Source organism: Ambystoma mexicanum, chromosome 2q (genome assembly GCF_040938575.1).
Source record: "Ambystoma mexicanum isolate Mex_15411 chromosome 2q, UKY_AmexF1_1, whole genome shotgun sequence".
NCBI lineage: Eukaryota > Metazoa > Chordata > Amphibia > Caudata > Ambystomatidae > Ambystoma > Ambystoma mexicanum.
The window spans coordinates 91,290,850-91,315,207 of NC_090924.1; positions in this window are offsets into that span (position 1 = coordinate 91,290,850).

Genomic DNA, 24,358 nt, shown 5'->3' on the forward strand with positions numbered 1-24,358 from the left:
AGGAAAAGGTTTAGTTGCGGCAATAGTTGGGTGTACTTGAGTGGAGAAGATAAGGTGGATAGAGGAGTTTGGGGTGATTTCCTCAATAAAACGTAATCCACCAGGCCAGGGCTCTTAGTGAGTAGTAAAAGTAAATACATACATAAAATAAAATAATAACAATAAGGGGAGAATGGGGGCTCAGATTTTCAGAACAAATTCGGTGGTGGCAGCAGAAGTCTGGTGGGCAGGTGGTATTGGGGAGCAGTGTGTAGATGGGCATGAGGAATAAGGGCAAGAGGGTGTGGCTCTAAAATAAATAAAAAATAACTAAGTACATAATAAATAAATAAATAAATAAATAAATATGGTATGAGGTCAAAGCGTACAGTGTGTTGACAAGGACCTATTAAGGCTTTGAAGAAGTGTTGGCGGGGGAGCAAATGGGGTTGATGGATTGGAAGTAGAAGAATGGATTGGAAGTAGAAGAAAGGGTTTTGCTGAAAATGTGGTGGGTTTAGCAGGTTAGGGGGAGGTTGGATGAGGTGGGAGGAACAACAGTTTGGGCGTAGGGTCCAGTGGGGGTGGTGCATAATAAGGTTGCTGGTGCAGAGTTGCAATGGTTTCATTGCAGAGGTTTGGGATAGGGAAGCTGGTATGAAAAATAATAAATAATTAATAAAGAAACTTGATAAATAAGAAGGGAAAATAAGTTATGTGGCTGCTAGGGGGAAGGGAGGGACAGTGGTGCTCTGTTATGAAACAGAACAGGGGGGCAGACATGTAGAATAAGAATACATTTTGGTTATCTGGTCAGCTGGGAGAATAGAACACCAAAGAAAGGTGTTAAGGGATTGGGTTGTGAGAGTATCAGAAGTATGGGAAACGTTACAAGGGGCTGGGGGAGTTGCCAGAAAGGGAACTTAGTGAGCAAGAAGGAGGAGCAGGGTGCTGAAGTGCAAGGAAATATTGGGGCGAAAGAGAATGCTAGGCTTACGATGACAAGCATTAGGTATGGTAGAGGGGGAGTAATGGAGTGCAGTAAGGTGGCTTGAGTTCAATTACATGTGGTGCTTAATTTATCTTTTCTTTCACAGATGCAGCAGGGGGTGGTGTTCTGAAGAAGATTATAAGGGACTGGTCAATGTATACGTGTTAATGCAGGGTTATAAAGGTTTTAGTGCAGTTGGGAGGGGTGTTTTTTCCAAGTGAATGTTTTGATGGTGGGGATTAAGGGCATGAGGGCTATTTGGATTATGTAGAGAAGTAAGGTGGCCATGGCAGTTGGAGGAAGTTTTAGTTATGAAAGTTACAGAAAGAGTTAGCCGGCTGTGACGGGTTCATGAAGAGTTGCTATAAGTAGAAGAAAGAGCAGAGAAAAACGATGTTGGCATGGCGAGCAATGTGTTGGAGGAAAGGAAGTAGGGTGAATTACGAAACAAGAGGAAATAAAGAACAGTTCTCTCAGTTTGGGATTTTATCTCTAGGAGCAGGGTTGTTGGTGTGGAATGTTTTAAAAAATAAATAAAGGGGAAGGGGGAGAAGGATAAAATAAACAAGAGTTAAATGGGAAGATTATAGTGGGAGGTGGGGCAGAAAGAGCACCTTTCGGGAGGGTTTTTCTGGTGCCGGGGCGACGGTTGGTTAAATGATGGTTGGTTGAAGCTGAAGTATTATTATCTCTGTAAGGAGGGTGGGTAGTGCTGTTTGCACGAACAGGCTACCTTGGGGGTACAAAAAGAGGGGAAAGAGGTATTGAAGAAGGAGGGGGCGTGGCCTTGGGGAGAAGATGGGAGAAAGCAGGAATGAAGGTTGAGAGGAATTGAGGGGGACAGGAGAGAGCAGGGGACAAGAAATGATGAATTTGAATTGTTTATTTATTTATTTGTGTTTGGCGATTGTTCATTGATCTGTTAGTCTGTATGGCCAGGGAGCCAAGTTAGCGGGTTTATGTAAGCCACGGCCTGTCACATTAAAGCAACAATTTCCACTAACGGCGAGTCTGGGTATTTTGTGCAGTCAGCCCAAAGCGTAACCTCGCTCCTGTTTATAGACTGTCAAAAACGGAAGAAAAACATAAACCAATCCTTGGAAATGTACTGCATTTCCACAACCGATAAGCAACATTTTTTCAATGAACTGTGCCTCTATTACAGGGCTGAATGACGTCATCTCGGAGATCGAGACCCTACTAGAAGACATTCGTAGAGACAGTTCCCATGAACATGGAGAAATACGGAAGAGCACAGTAAAAATATCTCTAGCCTCCCAACCCACCTCATCTGCACCAAAGTCACTGCTCCAATCTAAGTTGCCATTCAGCAAGGCCACGGGTAATAGCTCTGCTGAATCATTGGAAAATGTGACTTTCCTCAACCAGATAGACAAGGGGGGCGTGGGTGTGCTTATAAACTCACTGTGGAGATTCACCAATGGATTAAGGTCATAGTATCTGTCATACGACCTCTGAGGGCTCAGGTAGAATTAGAGGTTGCTCCAAACTTCTATGAGATTTGCAAAGATATCTCACTTATAAACACATTTGCTGCCCTGAATGCTAGGCCTGGGTATAAGAATATTGTTAACGTAGGGGGCCAAGGTGAGCCATTAATGACAACCCTACCTGAGCTTTTCGGTTGCTTTCCCCAGGCGATGCTATACAATCTGTGGAAGAAAGCTGTGCCCTAGAGAGTCCACATTTTACCCTGCAGAACCCTCCCCAGACCAGTCATTTTACAACACTTCTAGGCTGGTTGTTTCTAAACATTGCAGCGGCAAACATATGTAATTACAAATTACTGTGATTGCAAGCAGACGTCCATGACTAAATGATAATGATGTGTTATTATATAGCACTTAAGCTTAAGCGCTTTATATAGAAAAAATATACACCCAATATCACCCAACCTGTGTTGGTACTCATTTATCGACCTCAGAAGGTTGAAAGGCTGAGTTGAGGCGTTTAAGAACAGACTAAATCAGTGACTCACTCCTGAAGTGTGCCTGAAATAACCTTTAATGAGTCTAGCAATGATTGTATAGAATTCCAGAAAGACACATTATTTAGTATTCCTACTCTTTCTTATGTAGGGTCAGTGCTGAAAGTGTTAGACTTGTGGCACTCCTGTTCTTATTTTTTTAAGGGGCCTGAACAAGAAAGCCAGCCACTCCAGAAGTAAAGAGCCACATGGTGCTGGGAGAGGTCGCCTGGGAGACCACAGGGGTTGCAGTTGCGACCTCTGGCGACCCCTAAATGACGTCCCTCAAGCAATGTACTCTATATGACAAATGGATGTACCTAAATAATTCACAACTAAATATGAAAACAAGGATGAATGAATTACCAACATTACACATTGGATTTGCCATGGTAAGGGCTGCCGATCATTATGAGGGTAGTTAGGCACGTATTTGATGCAATCAGAGTGACACTTATCAGGGATTGTTTGGTTCAGGGTCTTCTTCTGATTGGTTTTAGGACTCAGCCTCCAGTGAGGGTTGCTAATAGTCTTGGCAGTCTAGCATGTTTTTATCTGGCATTCAACTGCAACTGTCAAACACTTAGGGTTCGGAATTCGCCACGCGGCGGCCCCATGCACTGACTGATGTTATAGCCCCCCACTTGACATAATAACCCTGGGCCAGATGGCATCTGTGCCACCCTCCCATTCAACCACGAGAGTACCCCGAAAACTAAGCTGGCCTTTGTGCCAAGATGGATGTTTAGCCTCTTCTTTCTTCACTAAATAAGTGCCTGGACAAACCGTCAACACCCGAGAAATGTAGCCCTGCAAAAGCAAAGATGTGTAACATAAAACAAAAATAATTGATGAGAAATCCTTAGTGCTTTAGCAGTTAAAACCTAAGAGAACATGATTGATGTCTATGCCCCTAGTTTGAGGGTTTCGAGCACATGTTATTTTGAACTATGCTTGTAAATCACTGGGAGTAATTGAGTTGAGATTGCAGCGCCCTCTGGTGGGAGAACCCACCAGAGGGCGCTGCAATCTCAACTCAATTACTCCCAGTGATTTAGAGAGGTCAGCATGATAATCAGATGAAACGACATTAATGCGAAGCTGTTAGCTGCTTACCTCTACACTTGTGACGTTATTCAGCCCGGTATGTAGAAGTTATACAGTGTTGAGCATAATAGGGTTGATGGAGCTTGCAACCGTACCCCTCCCCAGTCTGACGATTGTGGGTTTCCCTAGGAGTGTGTCAAAGGGAGCCGAGGTGGCACGAACACGTGATCTTCCTCACATCCATTTGGGGTGTGTGGGTGTGTGTGTAAAGGAGTGAGCGCTTATTGCCACCTGCAGCCCATTAATACTTTTTCAATTATTATAATTTCCTTTTGTTTATGTTAAAACCATATCAGCTTCTCTCTTCAAAATGAACATGTTTTCATACGAGGCTGCCAACAGCACATCACTGCTCTCTTGCACTTTTCCAGCTTATTCCAACTAACCCACCCTCCTCCTCCCTTTTTCAGAGCCGCCAGAGCGCCAGGGGACCACTCCGGTGGTGATAGTGCACGGTACAAATATCCTTTGACATTAACATTAACAAACACAGACATATGCAGTGCTGGAAACGGACACAATTTACGCGGGAAACCCTTCCCCCTCTTCAAGCAGGCTGTGGGAGCCGGGCGTGATCAGTGGTGCAACACCATTGAGCTGACCGGGTTTCAGCAACCCCCCTGTCCCCCGCCCGCACATTGACATTATGGGCTATGTTGACTCGACCTGACTGACCTACAGAGCTGTTGCCGGACAGAACAGAACACAGATGTTAAAAAGCACCTGGGTTTCCCTGTTAACAAAGTTCCTGCAATTACTAACTGTAATGCGGGTTTAGTACTTGGATGCCAGGGGAGTGATTGGAAGGGTAGAGAGGGAACCGGAGACTGCTCATTCTCACAGCAGTCCTTAAGTGGGTGCTTTCAGACTTAAAGGAGAGAGTTAAATGCTTGTAACATTGAATCTGCACTACAACAGTCTCATTACAATGCATAAAGAAGTTAGATGCCCCCACACAAATAAGTTTGCCCCTCCCCCACCGTCTCTGAGGTTAGCACCTCTCCAAACGTTTGAAGGATTAGCCCCCACCCCCGAAATGTAGGTTTTGTTGCACCCCTGGGGTTGATGGACAATCAGTGGTGTGGGCGGGACGGAGGAACGGAGCTAGATGTGGAATAATGTGGATGCCCTGAATATAGGATGTTGGCTGCTTTGCATGAAAACAAAGTGCATTTGGGGAACATAAGAATGACCACCAATTTCTCAAACATTCTCTGCTAGTAATTCAAATGTGCATTCCTTTTGAAAATGCAACGCACACTAGGTATGTTGCTCATTTCATCTGTCACAATAGTCACCATGACAGTAAAATGTGTGCAACGCTTGAGACATATATGTTTCATTGTTTGAGTTTGGGCTGCCCTGGCGAGCAAAGGACGACTTTCAGAGGCAGCTAGAAGTCACTGCATGTCATTGCAAAAGCTCAGTGAACAGTGTTAAGCGAACTGAAGCTGCCAAAGGTACATCACAGCTCCCTTGCTCCTCTCCAAACGTTGTCCTACTAACACGCCCCTAACCCAGGGGCATTGCTAGGGGGGGGGCTCAGGGGGCTATAGCCCCTGATCTTTTGGTTGTAGCCCCGGATAGAATCTCAGGAGCTACAGCCAAAAGATTAACTAGCCCCCAGTCCCAACAGTTCCAACATCAGCCTAGCCCCGGGTCTTTTCCAGACCTAGCAACTCCCCTGCCCTAACCTACCCCCTTTTCTTTCAGATCCACCAGAGCACCACAGGCCCACTCGGGTGGTGATAGTGCGCGGTACAAATGTCCTTTAAGATTAACATAACAGCACTTGCTCCATGCAGTTAGACTTAGGACACAGAGGTTCGTCATCATGAGGAGTTTGGAGCTGTGTCTAGATGGAACGTGCTCTAGCGAGCCCAGTTTCCTCACGGGAAATATATAAAAAGCAATACTTACAAGTTCGTACTCCACATAATCGATTGTTTGTCAACACCCTTTTGTCAGGCGCAAAACTGACCCACGTCCTCGGGCATTCGATAATAATTACATATCCTTTTTTAGTAGTACCAATTTTTTAGAAATGAAAGCATTTACCTAAAAATTACTTTCTCTCATTCATAAATACTGCACGTGAAAAATAGGTGGGAACCCTTCCCACACCCCCACCAATGCCCCTGTAATTTCTCCGACCGTAAGTTGGTTAAATCTAACCCTTGTGTAAAAACTTTACCCCACCTCGGTTAGGACAGTTTTCAGATTTGACTGGAACGCCATTGACAGCTGCCACCCCACCTATTCTTTAGAATGCTTTAAAAATAATTTAACAAAGTAGAAAAAAGATGAATTATGTTCCCTCACACCCTGATGAAAGGCTATCTTGACCAATTTCTTAAACACCTGGTTATCTGTCAAAAGCTCATCCCTCCCTCCATGTGGAGTCTATCCATCGAGTAATCACGAAGTTTCAAAATGCAGTGATTGCGGTTGTATGGGTGCACATACAATAATTCCTTTACATCATTTCTAATTGTAACCTCTCCAGACATTCAAATACTCTTATAAAACATACACATGCTTAGTAAGGTCTAGAATAGGGGGCTGCAATTTTTGGGTCGCCACATATTTTTGAGTACAACTCCCATCATCCCTAAACCAGCATAGTCAAAAGTGAGGGAGCGTGGAATTTGTAGTCGAAAACAGTAGCAGCAGCACAGTTGCAGACCCATTGTATCCATCTTGTCCCATAATCAGGGGACCACGGGGTAGCTACCCTTTAGCCCCATATGAGCTTCCAAAATCTCACCCAAACTATTCCCAACATCTCACTGCCTGCATGTTGTCAACTCTAAACAATGAATGTTATAACCGTATGCACCTCGCCCACTGGTATGCCTTCCACCACTGGCGCAAGCATAAAGCATAAGATTGCCATACTTACAATCACATATTGCAAATGATTCTGAAAGGGAGCACAGTTTGTGATTTTGTTGTTTCATCAAATGGTGCCAGGACAGCTTAAGATTAATCATAACTCTTGGGTACCTACATTCGGTCACTATTTCGGATTATTTATTTATTTGTATTTAAAATGTTATAGTTTCCATTTGAAAACATTTAATTTCTTAATACATCTTTCTTACATCGAATCAATATCGAGCATTCATTGCCTTGGCAGCATATAACAATTTCGTTTAGTTTGTCCGAGTGTCATATTTTTTCCATAATCGGATTTATCTTCACTCAGCCACCGTCCAAATGATTTGCTTTATCTAATTTCCTAACATCCATTGTGGATGTATTCACCACAGTCCATTCAAACTGCGATAAGATTCGAAGGCTCTCGGCGATTGTTGGAGGCCTTACTGGTCTCTGGGCAAGCATGGCGGAATCATCCAGATTGGCTGCCTCTGACCCTTCTGCTGGCATCAAGTTTGGAGGAACTATTTACAGTTGTCCTGCAGCGGAAGGAAAATCGGTTATAAAACTCGTAAAAAGGCATGGGCACCAAAATGCACTCTTGTGACAAACCACCTGAAATGGCAATCCTGGCTGTCAACGGTATCCAGTGAAAAAGTCGCAGCAAAAATGTCGCGGCCGGAAAAGCCGTTTTTTAAAAAGCATTTTTTACCACATTTCTATGTGGGGGGTGGGCAAGGGTGATACGTTACAGTAAGGGAAGTAGGAGGGAGCTGTGGGGGGTCTCCCCTGCATATAAATGCGGACAAATGCAAAATAAAGACAGATTTCGTCCCGCAGGGACTTTTTCACATAGCACCCTGCCCAACATCCATCTCTGTCCTATCTTACTTGGACCCTGGCCTCTGAGTATGATGCTTGAAGACGTCTCAGCAGACCCTTCAGGGCCACCAAGTAAGCCAGCCTAGACCTCTAACTAACTCGAGCAACTTTGTTGAAACCCATTGCCAAGTCAAGACTCCTCTACTCTTTCTATCCTATCGTGAAAACATTTTGTAAATTATTGTTTCACCACCCACCATTTTAACTTTTGAACCTTGCAAGGTGCTCCTAGACCGTCTGAGTAGGACCAGTGCAGAACAAAAATTCAAATAAAACAAAACAATAATGAACACCGGATATAGAGGCGCCACATCCTTCAACACCAGTAAACAGAGAGAACAACACAGATTGCATAGCAATGATATTTTCCTGACTCAAGATGTGGTGTGCTGAATGATTTGCTTGCGGTCCCCAGATTCTGCAAGGCTATTCTTTTAAAACTACTGGGGCTTGCCTGGGGTCCCCTCTTTGTAAATGGGGATAAAGGTACCTTTTCTTGCAAGAAGGAGGTATAACCGTGTTCTTGTTTATCTCTTCAGACATAAGCCGTACAGTTCTGGGCCACAATGCTGGAGTGGATCACAGGGCCAGCTTTGCTAAACTATGAGGACCAATGGCATGTGCGCAACAACCATAGGGCCAATCGGGCTGTAGCACCTAGCCCTGAAATTCTGGGCCATTGCTGACTGGGCCTGTGGTGAGCAGGACAGGACACACATGTGAAACAGTGTCTGGGTTGTGCTGGTAATAAAACCCTGACTATTCCTTCTGTAACACATTTCATTGTTAGCAGCAGCATTTTCGGATCCATTCATGTTTAGTCCATTGAAACCATGATAGGACGTTCCCAAATGAAAGCCACCACCGCCCCCACACACAGCTGCAGTTGCGTGCACAAGGCTGTGCCTGCGTGTAAGACAGTCCAAGTGAGTCCCAGGTAGTTAGGGTTTAGACAAAAGGCAGAACATGTATGCCTGGAGCAGATAAAACAACACAACGAGTTAATGATGACAAAAAGTCAGGTCTTACTGAAGTAATCAGGGTCTCAGCGCTCGCACAGCAGGAGAGTGCTTGGGAGGGGAAGAGGGACCAGGCCACTACTCACCTTCAAGGCAGTCCTCAGGTGTCTGGTTTCAGAAATGAAGAGAGGAGAGTTATGGCAGTCTTTAAAAGAAAAGCTTCAACTGAAGAGTCTCACTAGAATGCTTGTAAGGAAGTTAGATGCCTTAACAGCACAGTGGGTCAAGAAGGCCAACAGCAACAAAGTGACTCACAAAATAACTTTACTTTTGAATCTGAGTATGTATCCATGAGGTCTATTATTTTAATGTACAAAAAAAGGGATTTGCATTATGGGATAGTAATCTTCTATTTAGGGTGTGGGATATACAGCTACAAGGGTACTCTTATCTTAACACATGTACAGAAGGCTTTAAATATTGTCAGGCTGCTTTAGGTGATTTGTGTATTTTGCAGGTACCTCTATATGAGCATAATTGTTGTAGTAAATTCTTGGACTTAGTGTTGGGTGCAGATTTGAAAATGTAGACCTCTATGTGGTGTGTATGCTTTAGCTATTTTGTGAGTTGTCTGGAGGATGGTTATAGTGGGCACAGGTTACACATATAATTATGTGTTTTGTTATCTGTTGCCTGGCAGAGTGGTGATTAAGGAGAGTGTGGAGCGGTGTGTTACGATATCTGTGGTGGGTTGCTCTAACGTGTGAGGAAATGTAATGTAGACGCATTGGTCTTCAGGTGGTGTTCATTTTATGGTGTTAATATGTCTTGCTTTGGTTCTGGAGATGTGTTGTAGGTTACATAGGGAGGTAGAATTGTTTCCAGGTTTGTGTTGGCTATACCTTGCTCAGCAGACCTAACCAACAACACTGGGGACTTTTTTTCATTTTGTAAAACTCACAGTTGGTCACAATTGTTTGTTTGTATCCATGCAAAACATGCTTTCTCCAGGCTGTATGCCTTGTGCTTTAATAGGTGATGTTATGGTGAATCATGCTATGGGACGATGCACAAAGCCATGGCACAATTTCAGGGCCTAACATTTGTGGTGAGTTTCCCGGGGCATCTCTTCTAACAGCTGAAAGACACCTCAACCTTACCAACACTCTGGCTTTAATGGGATAATGGCACAATGCAGCTGGACCTGCACACTGAACCACAAGCTGACTAAGGCAACCACTCACCACACCACAACCTCAGCACTACCACCCTGGCAAGCACCAACAGAATGTGCATCTGTCCTTCTGTGCTATCATGTTTATGGGCAGTGTCAGTGGACCAATGCTCCCACAAACATTCCTTGGAGGGTGAATATGTTGGTTTTGCCACATACAGCCTCCGAAGGAAGGTCTTCGACCAAAATTTGAAAGATTAGTGCCTTCCCCTGAAGTTTTCGTGAAGTTGCGCCCTCCTGACAAACATACCTTTTAATTAAAAAAAACACCTTTTTCACTCCCCTCGCAATGAAGGACGATGCCTCATTGACCCCGTGTCTATTCAGGCAACACTCTGTTATAACTACTGCCTTAAGTGGCAGACATGAGGTCCAACTGTGAGGATTTCAGGATCCCACCCTTCCTGAAAGTCTTCGTCTCTTCATCAGTGTCAGATAGTAATCTCCAAAACACTTTTTGGTTTTGGTGAATTTTTGTGGCGCTTTCGCCACAAAATTGCCAAAACCTTTGTTACAGAAGAGAGAGAGTGAAACGCAATGGGGGTTCCGAACTGGGACTATCTGGTTGACATAGCAATGAGTAATGCCATGGCATGAAACTGCCAAATCACTAAAATCTCTTTTTTCAAACTCCTCTGCCTTACTATCCAATGAGAAGAATAACAATATTTGCTCCAATCAGCAGCTTTGTGAGAAGCAACTCAGTGCCAGGCTTTCCATTTCCCAGCTGCGCAATGATTTCATATTGGGCTATTTGCGGATGGCCATTGGGCTATATTTGGGCTACCTTTAGCTATCAATGTGTTTTTTGACCTCCCTCGACTGCCCTTTACAAACACCCACCAACCACCCATGACCATTCTCTTTACCCCCAAACCCAATCTCTCTAACCCACCAACCCCACCCCCCTTACGTGAGCTGGTTGGGATTTGTTTAGGCTATTTTGGGCTAGTTTAGCAAAGTCCTCCTGAGGCAGTTTTTTTCATGTTTTATGCCCCCATTCAAATACCACCACCCACGTACCCCAACCCCACTCTCTCTAACACCACCCATGCACCCACCCCTATTCACACAACACCATCCCTCTCTACCCCCACCCATCTAATCCCCACACTCTCTACTCTTACCTACCTAATCTCCACTCTCTCTACCCCACCCACACACCTTGACCCCATCCTGTCTACCACTACCCACCTGCCCTACCACACTCTCTCTGCCATGAGCCACCCTTCCCCCACTCTCTCTACCCCACCCTAACCCCACTCTCTCTACTCCCACCCACCCAATCCCCACCATCTCTCATTTTCCCATCCAGTCGCCACTCTCTCTGCCCACACCCACCCATCCTACCCCCACACTGTCTACCATCACCCACCCACCCTACCCCACTCTCTCTATCATGACCCACTAACCTTGTCCCACCGTCTCTACATCCATCCACACACCCTACCTCCACCCTTTCTACCCCCACTGACCCACCTACCCTAACCCCACTCTCTCTACCAAAACCCAGTCCCTCTATCCCCACTTACCCACCCTACTTGCCCTCTGTCTACCCCGCACAACAACCCTACCCCCACTCTTTCTACCTCCACCTATCCACTCAAACTCAACTTTCTCTACCACACCTACCCTACTTCCACTTTCTCTACCACCAACCACTCTACCACCACTCTCTCTACCCCACCCAACCTACCCCCACGTTCTCTACCCCCAACCAACCTACCACCACTCCCTCTACCCCTACACACCCTATCTCCACTCTCTCTACCCCACCAACCTTACACCCACTCTCTCTAAACCCAACCACCCTCCGCCACTCTTTCTACCCACAACCCACCCACCCACCCTGCCACCCACTCCCTGTACCCTCACCCACACACCTTACCTCCAATCTCTCTACTGCCACCCACCTACCCTACTTCACCCACCATGCCCCCACTCTCTCTAACACCAACTCACTCTCTCTACCCCATCCAGCCTTTCCCACTCTCTCTACCTCCACCCACTCTACCTCCACCCACCCTACCCCCACTCTCTCTACCCCCACCCACCCACCCTACCCCCACTCTCTCTACCCCCACCCACCCACCCTACCCCCACTCTCTCTACCCCACCATACCCCAATCTCCCTACCACCCACCGACCCACCCACTCTATTTCTACTCTCTCTTCACCCACCCACCCTACCTTTACTCTCTTTACCCCACTCACCCTAACCACACTCTCTCTACCCCCACCCCCACCCTACCTCCAATCCCTCTACCACAAATCTCACCCACCCCATACTCTCTACTCCACCCACTCTACTTCCACTCTCTCTACCCTCACCCACCCTACCCCTGCCCACTCTCTCTACCCCAATCCCACCCACCCCTACACTCTCTACCCCAATCCCACCCACCCACCCACTCTACGTCCACTCTCTCTTCCCCACTCACCCACCCTACCATCACACTCTCTATCCCCACCCACCCTACCCCCACTCTCTCTATCCCCACCAATCCAAATCTCACAATAACCAACTCACCCACCACAGCCCCAATCTATACCCCTCATCCTTCCTCTCACACTCCCGCTTTATTTTTATCCTGTCCCTCTCAAACCTTTTTGCTCACATTTCCTCTTGCTCATCATCGATGACACCCTCTCTCCATCCTTTCGTCCCTTGTGTATTCTGCTTCCTTCTCATTCTCTTGCACAGCCGCACCTTTATTGCATCCTCCCTTGCACTCGGGTGCCCATAAATGCAAAATGCAAAGAACTGCAGTAAACACCACAACTATTGGATTTGCCAATGCTTGCTTGTCCTTCTTATTGATGACGTCTGTCATTATATCCCACTTTTTCAATGTGGCATTTCGTTTCACCTGAGTTGTCAATTTCTTATATTACTGAATTACCTGCCTGATTTACATAAGCATTTATTTCTCGGTTAGCTACATATTTTTTATTAAGGCCATAAACTCGCTGCTTTAAGGTTTGTCTTTTTTTATACAAGCGCCCTGATACCCTGTATTTCACGGTTTAATTGAGCACTCACCCTTTTTTTCTTATGACAAGAATTTGAATTTTAATATTGTCCCAAACATTTAAAAAGAGAAATATAAACCTATCTACCAGGAACTGCCCCTCTTTATAGCCCTCTGAACACCTAGTATGCTTGACCTTGTGTCCTCCCAAAATAGCTGTAAGGTTTCTAATGTTCTATCAAACCAATTTCTTTTTTTATTTCATGTGTGTGATGTGGTTAAAATAAACTTACCAATACATATATACCACAATTCATGTATGAATAAATCTTAAAAATCCATTATCCTAAATCAATAAAACCCTTCATTATACACTGTAAAACTTAATAACACAACTTGTACGTTATTCTCTACCCACAGTTTCAACAACTCATCAAATGGACATTTGCTACCTTAATACACTTTACAATAAAATACACTTTCTAGAACATTTCCATGCCATAGATATACGTTAACTACGAACTACGCACCATAAATGAAAGTTGCTTATTCAGCTTTATATCCATCCTGACCTAAACTCAAATCCTCAGGGTCTTTTATTCAACTTTAAGTCCACCACTGCCCAGACTCTAGTAACTGCTAATGTTAAAGCTAAACTGTGGTCTGACACACATCTCCACCAAAAGGCTTCCTGTAAAAGGTCCATCAAATCTTCAACATGATTTTCATAAAACCTCTTATATACATCTTTAACGGGATTCAAACCCCAGCACATTGCCCCTGCTCTGTCCTCCGTTCACCTGCTCTAAAGCAGTGATCTTCAAACTGTGGGTCTCCTCCCCACCCTCAATGGGGTGGAGGCTCTTCTAAAAGGAAGGTGACTATTTGCCTTCTATAGAAAATATAAGCAGGTCTAGGAATGTCGGGGCTCCACCAAAATCACTTTTCTCAAGGGGGGTCCTTGGAATGAATATAGTTGAAAAACATTTCTCTAAATGGAGATATGTTGCATAGGTTCTGTGTGGTTTCATAGCCTTCTTTTTTAAAGTCTACACTTTGGTCCCCTCAACTCCCCTAACCCACACCCGTTGCCCCTCAACCCCACCATCCTCCTACTCCCCTGCCCCACATACTCACATACATATACATGTATATGCACATGTAATTGGTCGGATTCGACCAAAACTGTACAAACAAAATGCACCCTTTAAAAAAGAAGTCTTTTAAAATGCATATTACGGTTATAAGACAATTAAAAAAAGGAGTATTACTGAACTAACATATTTCCTATCTTCCATTCTCCATTTTAGCATGCACAGGTTCGGAGCTAGTCCAACAATGACCATCTTCTATTTTAAGTGCCCCCATCAGGTATACTCCAAACACTAGCACTTGCTACCAACCATATCCTCAGCTTACCTACCTTGCGACCCTCACAAAAAACACAGACCCACATCTCAGCCCACTTTTCTTGCACTCACACTAGAACTAACCATCCTAAACTAAAACACCCCTCGCTCCAAGAACAGAATAAAATGACTATCTCAGGAGCCCTCATCAACGCGAGATCCCTTATGGCGCATACTACCGACATTGCAGACATACTCTCTAGTGACGACTTAGACATTTTGGCTGGTACCGAATCCTGGCTACATGAGGCGGCAGGTCCAGCCCTTATGTTAGCCATTCCCGACAATTATCACATACTTAGGGTCGACAGACCTAACTCCAAAGGCGGCGGCCTTGCTATCATAGCCAAGACCAAACTGGCATTAAGACTAACCACACCCCCTGAAATCAAATCCTGCGAACTGCTCGCAGCTAAACTCCCTATCTCTAATAACTGCACTCTAACCATCCTCCTACTATATAGACTCCCTGGTCCAATAGGGACTTTTGAGGAAGACCTTTACAGCCTCCTTTCAAATAACATTACAAATACCACACAGCTCCTACTGCTAGGAGACTTTAACTTGGGCTTCAACGACCCGGAGGATAAGCAGGCCCATTCCATTGAAACTATCCTGACAGGAAAACGGCCTGACCCAAAAAGTCCTCGCCCCCACTCACATGAAAGGACGGATATTAGACTGGGTAGCCAACTCGAATTGTTCTACCACTATTACTAAAATAACCCCTCAACACTGGACCGATCACCATCTCATTGGTTTCTGGGCCTCCATAGAGCCCCAAAAATCCACAAATCTTGATATAGCACCACCATTACCTACTAGAAGTAAAAAAGATATTACAGCTGAAAAATGACCTCCTTTACTCATACCTACCGTCTCTTCCATTACTAATAACTCTGACCCCAACAAACTAGTAGAGACCTTCAACAACACCATGACTAAGGCCCTTGACGCTATTGCACCAGTCAAACTACACAATGGCAAACAAAAGGCACACCTCAACACGTGGTTTACACCCCAACTAAAAGAATTACGGCTTCAAAAGAGGAAACTCCAAGCCATTTGGCGTCACTCACCCTTTGTTGAGAACAAAACTTTACTAACCAATCTTGCAAACTTGTACAAGAAAGAAATAATCCTCACTAAAAGGAATACTTTCAATGAAAGAATCACTAAGGCTAACTCTAACACTAAGGAGCTTTTTTCCATCCTGCGCGAAATGGAAAATCCTATTGCACCCACAGATAATATCCCAAAAGATAAACAATGGTGCACCAGCATCCAGAATGCTCTAGCTAACAAAATAGCTACCCTGCAGTCCAAAATAGCTAACAAAAAAGCATCCTTGCGATCCTCTGAGACACATTACACCCCACCCACTACTACTCCAAATAGAACTACACCTTTCAGATTCACCAATATCTCCATAATGGAAACTGAAAAGGTGATATTATCACTGAAGCCCTCTAACTGCCAGGGTAACAGTTGCCCAGCACAAATAATTAAGGATGCAGCTAGAGACTTAGCACCTTTTCTCTCCAACCTTAATAATGCTTCCTTCAATTTGTGCACTGTCCCCATCAACCTCAAAGAATCTTGGGTGCTACCACTTCTCAAGAAACAAACCTTAGATCAGGCCATTCCTACTAATTACAGACCCATTACAGCGGTCCCATATCTCCTCAAAATCATCGACAGGGTAGCCTACCTCCAAATTCAAAGCTACCTTGAGGCCAATCTCCTACTAGGATTGCGCCAATCCGGCTTCTGACCACAACACAGGACTGAAACAGCCTTAATTGATCTAAAGACACAAATCGACGAGTTGAAGGACAAAAGGTGAAACAGCTATGCTACTCCTTCTCGACCTATTGGCAGCTTTTGACCTGGTGGATCATGCAGTGTTATGCAAACACATAGCTTCAGCAACACATTTCTCGAGTGATGCCATAGCCTGGGTACAATCCTTCCTAGCAAACCGGACGATGAGAGTGTTCTCCCCTTCATCCTCAGCATACCCAATCCAAATCACCAGTGGTGTCCCACAAGGTTCTTGCATCTCACCAACAATGTACAATATCTTTACCAAGCCAATCTTCGATAAACTTGACAGGCTGGGCGTCACATACACCAATTATGCTGATGACTCCCAGATCCTCATACCTCTATCGGGCAACTTTGTGGAAGATATGGCTCTGGTAAACAAGATATACCTCCTCATTCAGGCATGGATGGCCTCAAATGGCCTCTGCCTGAATGACGATAAAACTGAGATTCTGATCCTGGGCTCTGAACATAATATAATGAAACTTATCCCCAATTACGCAGCATTTAACATCGATGGCAACAATATTAAAGTTACAAGTGAGGTAAAAACGTTAGGCTTTTGCCTTGACTCTACACTAACATTAAAAAAACAAGTCAGCTCCTTGGCCTCATCTACAGCTTATACCTGTAAACTGATTAGGGCCTGCAGACCATTTCTATCTGAAGCCAGCTGCATCACGCTTGCCAATGCATTAATAATGTCTAAATTAGACTATTGTAATGCCCTCTATGTAGGTGCCAACAAAAAAATCCTTAACAAAATACAAATACTACAAAACAACGCCCTGAGAGCAGCCTTGAATATACCATGCAGAGAGCACATATCCAACTTCAGAAGAGACCAGCACTGGCTAAAAATTAGTGATAGGATACTCCTTAAAACGGTATCACTCGCCTTGAAATGCCTGAACAACACTGCATCTCCCTATCTTTCGGACAGACTGACCAGAAGAAGCTTCTGTTACCAAACTTGATCACCTACCCACCTCACGCTGACATTCCCGACCCTAGGACTTTCCGCGCAACTCCACGCGCACTATATCCCCGACGCCATTTCTGAACTCTACCATACTACTCCTCCTGCTTCATGCACACTTACTGTATGTTCTGTATTTGCCTCATGCTCCGCACCTACCTGTTACATGGTAACTTAGCTTCCATACCTCTGTTTGACTTCATGTGCATGACTCTCCTGATACCATGTGTGCATTGTACCCTCATCATTTTACCTGTAGCTTGCACTCCTATTGTATGCTCTGTAACTGTATTATACTCTGTACTCACCTTTTCTATGTTGTAACCTAGCTTCAAATATTCTTGTAACCATTGCACCCAGCTACCTAAGGGTTTGGCGCGCATTATCAAATAAACAAACAAACAAAAAAACAAACCCGGATCATTCACCTCCATGTAGGCACCCGGATATCTATGGAAAAACACCAATTTCAATTCAAGTCGCCCACGAGGATCTTCATTTGGAAAGACAGTGCACAAAATCGCTATAAGCCTTTCATAATAAATTGAGCCCGAGAGGAATCAATATTAATTAATCAAGACTTTGCATAGTTCTCTTATATGCTGCTAACATTTCTCAGTGAGTTCAGTGAGTTAAGCACTCCCTACCGGTGTGATCTGCATATCGCAGGCTTGAATTATGGCAAGGATGACTCAGAGTTTCATCCTCCTGAGGTCGATGAAAGGAGTACCAACTAAAAAAAGTATACAAGTATGTGCTATGTAAACCGCTTTGGCAAAAGCTCTATAGAAATATAACACATTATTAATATAGTTCCTTGTGAAGTTTCATGGCTGAGATATGGGAGGTTGCCCAATAGAGGACAAGCAGCCTGTACTAGAAGGCTGAAGAGACAGCTGTCTAAAGGCCTATGCTGTGCCTGCTCAAACTCCATACAAAACAGAGCAAAAACGCCAATGTCGGTGTTTTCCAACGCCCACAGCACCTGACTGTACCTCTAACTCCTTAATCATGGACACACAATCATCGTATGCTGCAATACAGCTGGAAGCTAGAGCCATCCCTATCTGCAACTTTTCGTTCTTTGCACAATCCAGTTAACCTTTTGAGTGACCCTTGGGGCATATTTACATGTCCTGAAAAATGTCCTCCTTTTGCCATTTTGGCTTATATATTCATCCTAAATTGGGAGCTGTTTTATGTTTGTTTGTTTGTTTATTGATTTTATATGGCGTGCCAAACCCAAAGGTAACAGGGCGCTACAGAGAGCAGGAAAACAAGATTGCTTAAAAACTTAGTTACAAGGCACAGTATAATTATATACATTACATCAGTACATGTCAAAGTCAAGTATAATCATATACTTGACATCACGATGAGTCAGTTAAAGAATAAACATATGTACAGTCAGGTATGGATTGGTCCATGGTTAATCTTGGGGGTCAGTGGAATGTAGCCGTGCGAGTATATTCCGTCTAAAGCTGTAGTAAGACTGGTCTACGCTGAAACACCAGCCGTGTTACGCAGGACGACCATTAGCTGTTTACGTTCACCTAAGGGGGTGAACCACCAGGGGGCGCATGAGCGTGGCTGACTGAGCCCACGTCTCCTCAATCAGGCTGAATCATTCTAAAATTAAAACAGTATAAACTGCAATTTGCAGTTTTCCTTCCTCCGTTCCAGTTACTTACCTTCTGAGGCCCCTCTGACTGCATTTCCAGAGAACATCAGATCCGCCTTGAGCAACATCGGCTCGAGCTTCGGGGCGGCTTCCTCCCGCTGTGTCATCAGGCCAGCCCTATGCGATCCTTCCCGCCTCACAGACTTCCAAGGCGGCAGTCATCCCCTCCTGCCACTGCACACCCGGCGCCAGCGGCAACCCCCGGAACCTCCACACACCCTATTCAGCCCCCGGAGCCCCTCTCCTTGGTTTGAAGTCTGGGTGCATCTGCAGCCATCCATGGAGCCAGCATCAGACCAGCTTCGGGATCTCTCCTGACCACCGGGCTCCACACGGCCTTTGGAGCCCCCTCTTCATCACACGGGGTCCGGACCCTCCTCTTCCACACAAGGCGTCCAGGTGGTCAGCGAAAATCGGATCCACCTTGTGCGACCTCGGCTCGAGCCTCGGGACGGCCTCCTCCCGCTTTGTCATCAGGCCGTCCCTACGGGATTCTTCCCGCCTCGCAGACTTCCAAGGCAGCAGTCATCCCCTCCTGCCACTGCACACCCGGTGCCAGCGGCAACCTCTGGAACCTCCACACACCCTATACAGCCCCCGGACCGCCTCTCCTTGGTTCGGGGACTTGGTGCAACTGCAGCCATCCATGGAACCAGCATCAGACGAGCTTCGGGATCTCTCCTGATCGCTGGGCTCCCCACGGCCCTTGGAGCCCCCTCTTCATCACACAGGGTTCAGACCCCCCCTCTTCCACGCACGGGGTCCCAGCGGACCTGCATCGCTGCTTCGTGAGCCCCTTCTGCACTACACAGGGTCCGACCAAGCCTGCGACCGTCCGTTGTGCAGGCTTCAGAATCCTCTCAGGACATCTATCTGGCTCCCACCCTTCCTGTGTCCGGACAGTCTCAGGACAGCTCTGTGTGTTCACTCTGCGGCTTCGGTGCACTCCGCTCATCCACCAGCCCCCTTCTCCACTCCATGGGGTCCTGGTGAGCCTGCGGCCGCTCGCGGAGTCAGAGTCGGACCCTCCTGGAGCCTCCATTTGTCTCCTGCCCCCCCTATACCCGGGCGGAAATGGGGCGGCATTGAGCGTCCCTTCTGCAGCTCTGAAGTGCTGCGCTTCCTTGTTGGCCCCCTCCTTCATTACGCCAATCCTGGTAAGCCTGCGGAAGTGCCTGGATCAGTCATCGGATCCCCTGGAACCTCCACCTTCCATTTCCGGCCGAGACGGGACGGCACTGCGAGTCCCCTCTGTGGTTCTTAGGCGCCCCGACTCCTCAACGGCCCCCTTCTCCACTACGCGGAGCCCTGGTGAGCATCCAACCACACCTGGAACCAACTTCAGGACCTCCTCAGTGGCCACCTTGCCAACGAAAAAACGTATTGCCCCTGCGTTGTGGTAGCTTCTTCATTCTACCCTGATACCACCCACAGCGGTCCCCTGGTCTCCCCCAGCCATCACTTTGAGTACCTACTCCCTATGACTCTCTGGGCTCCTGCTGGTCATCTCTCTGCACTGGTCCCGTGACCTCCTTGTAACCCGTTTGCTCACACTCAGGTGCAGCGGCCAGAATCTGCTACTCCCTTTCTAGCCTCAGGCACCAGTTCTCCTCCAACCACTACCTTGAGTGCCTACTCCCTCTGTCCCTATTGATTCCTGCCGGTCATCCTTCAGCCCTGGACCCGTGACCACCTTGCTACAATTCAGAATTACCACCTCATTTTCCTGCCTCAAGCACCTGGACTTCTCCAATCGCAGTCTCGAGAACCTACACCCTGTGACTCTTTTGGCTCCTTCCGGCTGTCTCTCACCACTGACTCGAGTCCACCTTTGACGCCATCCTCACTTGGACTCCCCAAATTGAATCCCCACTACCTGCTCCCCCTGACCCTATGCGATCCGCCATATCTCCTTTCCACCTCCCCTCCCCCCCTATCCCCTCCCTTACCCCTCCTCCTCCTCTCCCTTCTACTCTCCTCTTTCCTCCTTATGCCTAGTCCTCTTCACTATCCTCTCCCCCACTCCCTCAGCCACCCTCCTTCCCTTTCTCACCGCCCTTACATTCTCTACCCCCCCCCCACTGCTAGCCACACTGCCCTCATGAACACTGCTCTCTGGAATGCCAGATCCATCTGTAACAAAACCCCTGCTACCCTTGATCTATTCTTTCGTCTTAACCTTCATTTCCTCTGCCTAACCGAAACCTGGATTCCCCCTCATAACACCTCTGTCCCCACTTCCTTAATGACCTCTTTTTCCTCTTTCCTCCATACCCCCCACCCCTCTGGCCGTGGTGGAGGCATCGGTCTCCTGTACCACCCCAAATACATGTCCTCCTCTTCATCTCCAACTCTCCCCTCTTTCCCTTCCTTTGAATTCCTCTACAAGTCTTTCTCCTCTCCCCACCCTATTTCCTTCCTGATCGTTTACCGTCCCCCTGTCCCTCTCTCCTCCTTCTTTGAAGACCCGGATCACCTCCTCTCACTTATTTCTCCCTCCCCCTCTCCTCTAACTGCACTTGACGACTTTAATATCCATCTTCCTTCTCCGCCAATCTTCTCCCCTCCTCTCCATCCTTGATTCCTACCTCCTCTCCCCCCTTCCTTCATCGCCTACTCACTCCTCTGGTTCCACTCTTGACCTCATCTTCAACTCCTCCTATACCTCCTCCCCCCCTGTCTCTTCTCTTCCTGTTTATCTCTCTGACCATGCCTTACTCTCGTTCTCCCTTTCTCCTCTCTCACCCTCCACTAATACTAATCCCTCCCCTCCAATCTACTCACGTCGTGACCTGCGTGATTTCGACACTACCCTCTTCTCTGACACTTGCTCTTCTTCTCTTCCATCTCACCAAGACTTTGCACTACTCTCTGCCGATGATGCTCTCTCTTCCCTTTCATCTTCTATCTCCACTGCCCTAGACCAACTCTACCCCCTTGCTCTCTTCCGCCCTACTCCGAAACCTTCTCAACCCTGCCTTACTTCCCATCTCCGCTCTATGCGGCGCCTCCTCAGGCGATTAGAGAGACTCTGGCTCAAAACTCCCTCGCTTTCTAATCAAACCTCTTACTTCTCTTACCACGCACTTTACAACTCTTCTCTTGCAACTCTTCTCCGCAGCACTTCCCGATTTCACTCGCTCCAGCTGCGGATGCACACCTGACTTTAGAACATGCACAAACCTTGCTCGACCAACAATAAACGTGGTAAGACTCTTCGCTGCCTTAACCTAGCTGAGCCTAGCATGATCAAGCCATGCCTGACATCCTCGTCCTAACTACTGGTTAATAAGCCACTCCCCACTCTCGCTCGTGAGTGCACACGCCAACATGGTACTATCCATATCTTAGCAGTAGACTATGCATGTCTGCCTCTCCTAAATTGCGCATATGCACGCTGTAAAGCATTTGCATTTTTGCACATGTACTTACCTAGTCGGCCTAGCTGAACCACTGCCTTTGAGTCATTGATTGCATTTTTGCACATGTACGTGCCTAGTCGGCCTAGCTGAACCACTGCCTTTGAGACATTGATTGCATTTTTGCACATGTACTTACCTAGCCGGCCTAGCTGAACCACTGCCTTTGAGTCATTGATTGCATTTTTGCACATGTACTTACCTAGTCGGCCTAGCTGAACCACTGCCTTTGAGTCATTTGATTGCATTTTTGCACATGTACTTACCTAGTCGGCCTAGCTGAACTACTGCCTTTGAGTCATTGATTGCATTTTTGCACATGTACTTACCTAGTCGGCCTAGCTGAACCACTGCCTTTGAGTCATTTGATTGCATTTTTGCACATGTACTTACCTAGTCGGCCTAGCTGAACCACTGCCTTTGAGTCATTGATTGCATTTTTTCACATGTACTTACCTAGTCGGCCTAGCTGAACCACTGCCTTTGAGTCATTGATTGCATTTTTGCACATGTACTTACCAAGTCGGCCTAGCTGAACCACTGCCTTTGAGTCATTGATTGCATTTTTGCACATGTACTTACCTAGTCGGCCTAGCTGAACCACTGCCTTTGAGTCATTGATTGCATTTTTGCACATGTACTTACCTAGGCGGCCTAGCTGAACCACTGCCTTTGAGTCATTGATTGCATTTTTGCACATGTACTTACCTAGGCGGCCTAGCTGAACCACTGCCTTTGAGTCACTGATTACACTTTTGCGCATGCAACCTGGACACTGGGATCACGACATGCAGTCACTGCCTACTGTCGCTATCATCGTAGGGCTCTTCATCACCCCATCCCTTTGCTCCCACACATCTAGCACTGTTAAGAGCAACCTTCATCACTCGACCACATACTATCTCACAATGCTCCCTAGCAACACATACCTCAACGACCCTGCCCAATGGCTCCAACACTTCGCCACTAAACCGACACCTAATCAATCTTGCACGCTCCAACTCAGGAATCTCAGACTTGGATCTAGACTGCCTCGGGCCCATCGTGACCCGTGCACGCAGCACATACACACTACCTCTACTTTCCCCACTTCGCAGAAGATACCACCTTCCCACAGCACCATCTCCACCAAAGAACTCAAGGGTGCCCTTATTAATGCCAGATCTATTACGGCACATGCGCTGGACATCTCTGACCTTATTACCACTCATAACCTCGACTTTGTAGCCATCACCAAAACTTGGCTACATGCAGCCTCAGGCCCACTTCTTGCCCTCGCCATCCCTAACGACTACTCTAACGACTACAGACATTCTACATCCAAAGGAGGCGGAGTCGCATTCATACATAGAAACAACATCACACTTAGAATCATCCCCAACACTGAGCTTAGTTCTGCAGAATCCCTTTCTGTGAAACTCACCCTCTCTCCTACCAACACTGCAACTCTCCACCTCATCTATAGACCTCCAGGACCACTCAGTGCCTTCATAGATGAGATCACAGCCATCCTGACAGTCAATACTAAACCCAACTCTCAGGTACTGCTTCTAGGAGACCTCAACCTTGGCCTTACCGACACTAAGGATCACCTGGCCTCTGAGGTCGCTACCACACTAGCTAATTTAGGCTTCCAGCAACGCATCGACGAACCCACCCATACTAAGGGCAGAACGCTCGACTGGATTACTGATCTTAACTGTAACACCACCATAAGGTTCCAACGACGCCTGCACCTGGTCTGACCACCACATCATCATTTTCCACTTACCAGCAACCAACCCGCTCACCATTCCTCTGATAGCTCCTGCCATTCCCACAAGGAATAAAAAAGACATCACCAGAGATAAACTAGTCCCACTTATCCTTCCCATCCTGGATAACAGCATGACTCAACATAACGACCCCACAGTCTTAGTAGATATCTTCAATCAAACACTGCTTAAAGCCATCGATAATATAGCACCGCTCAAACTACGGAAAGCTAAACAACAAGCCCATCTGAACTCCTGGTTCACCCCGCAGTTAAGAACTTTCTGTAAAGAAAAACGC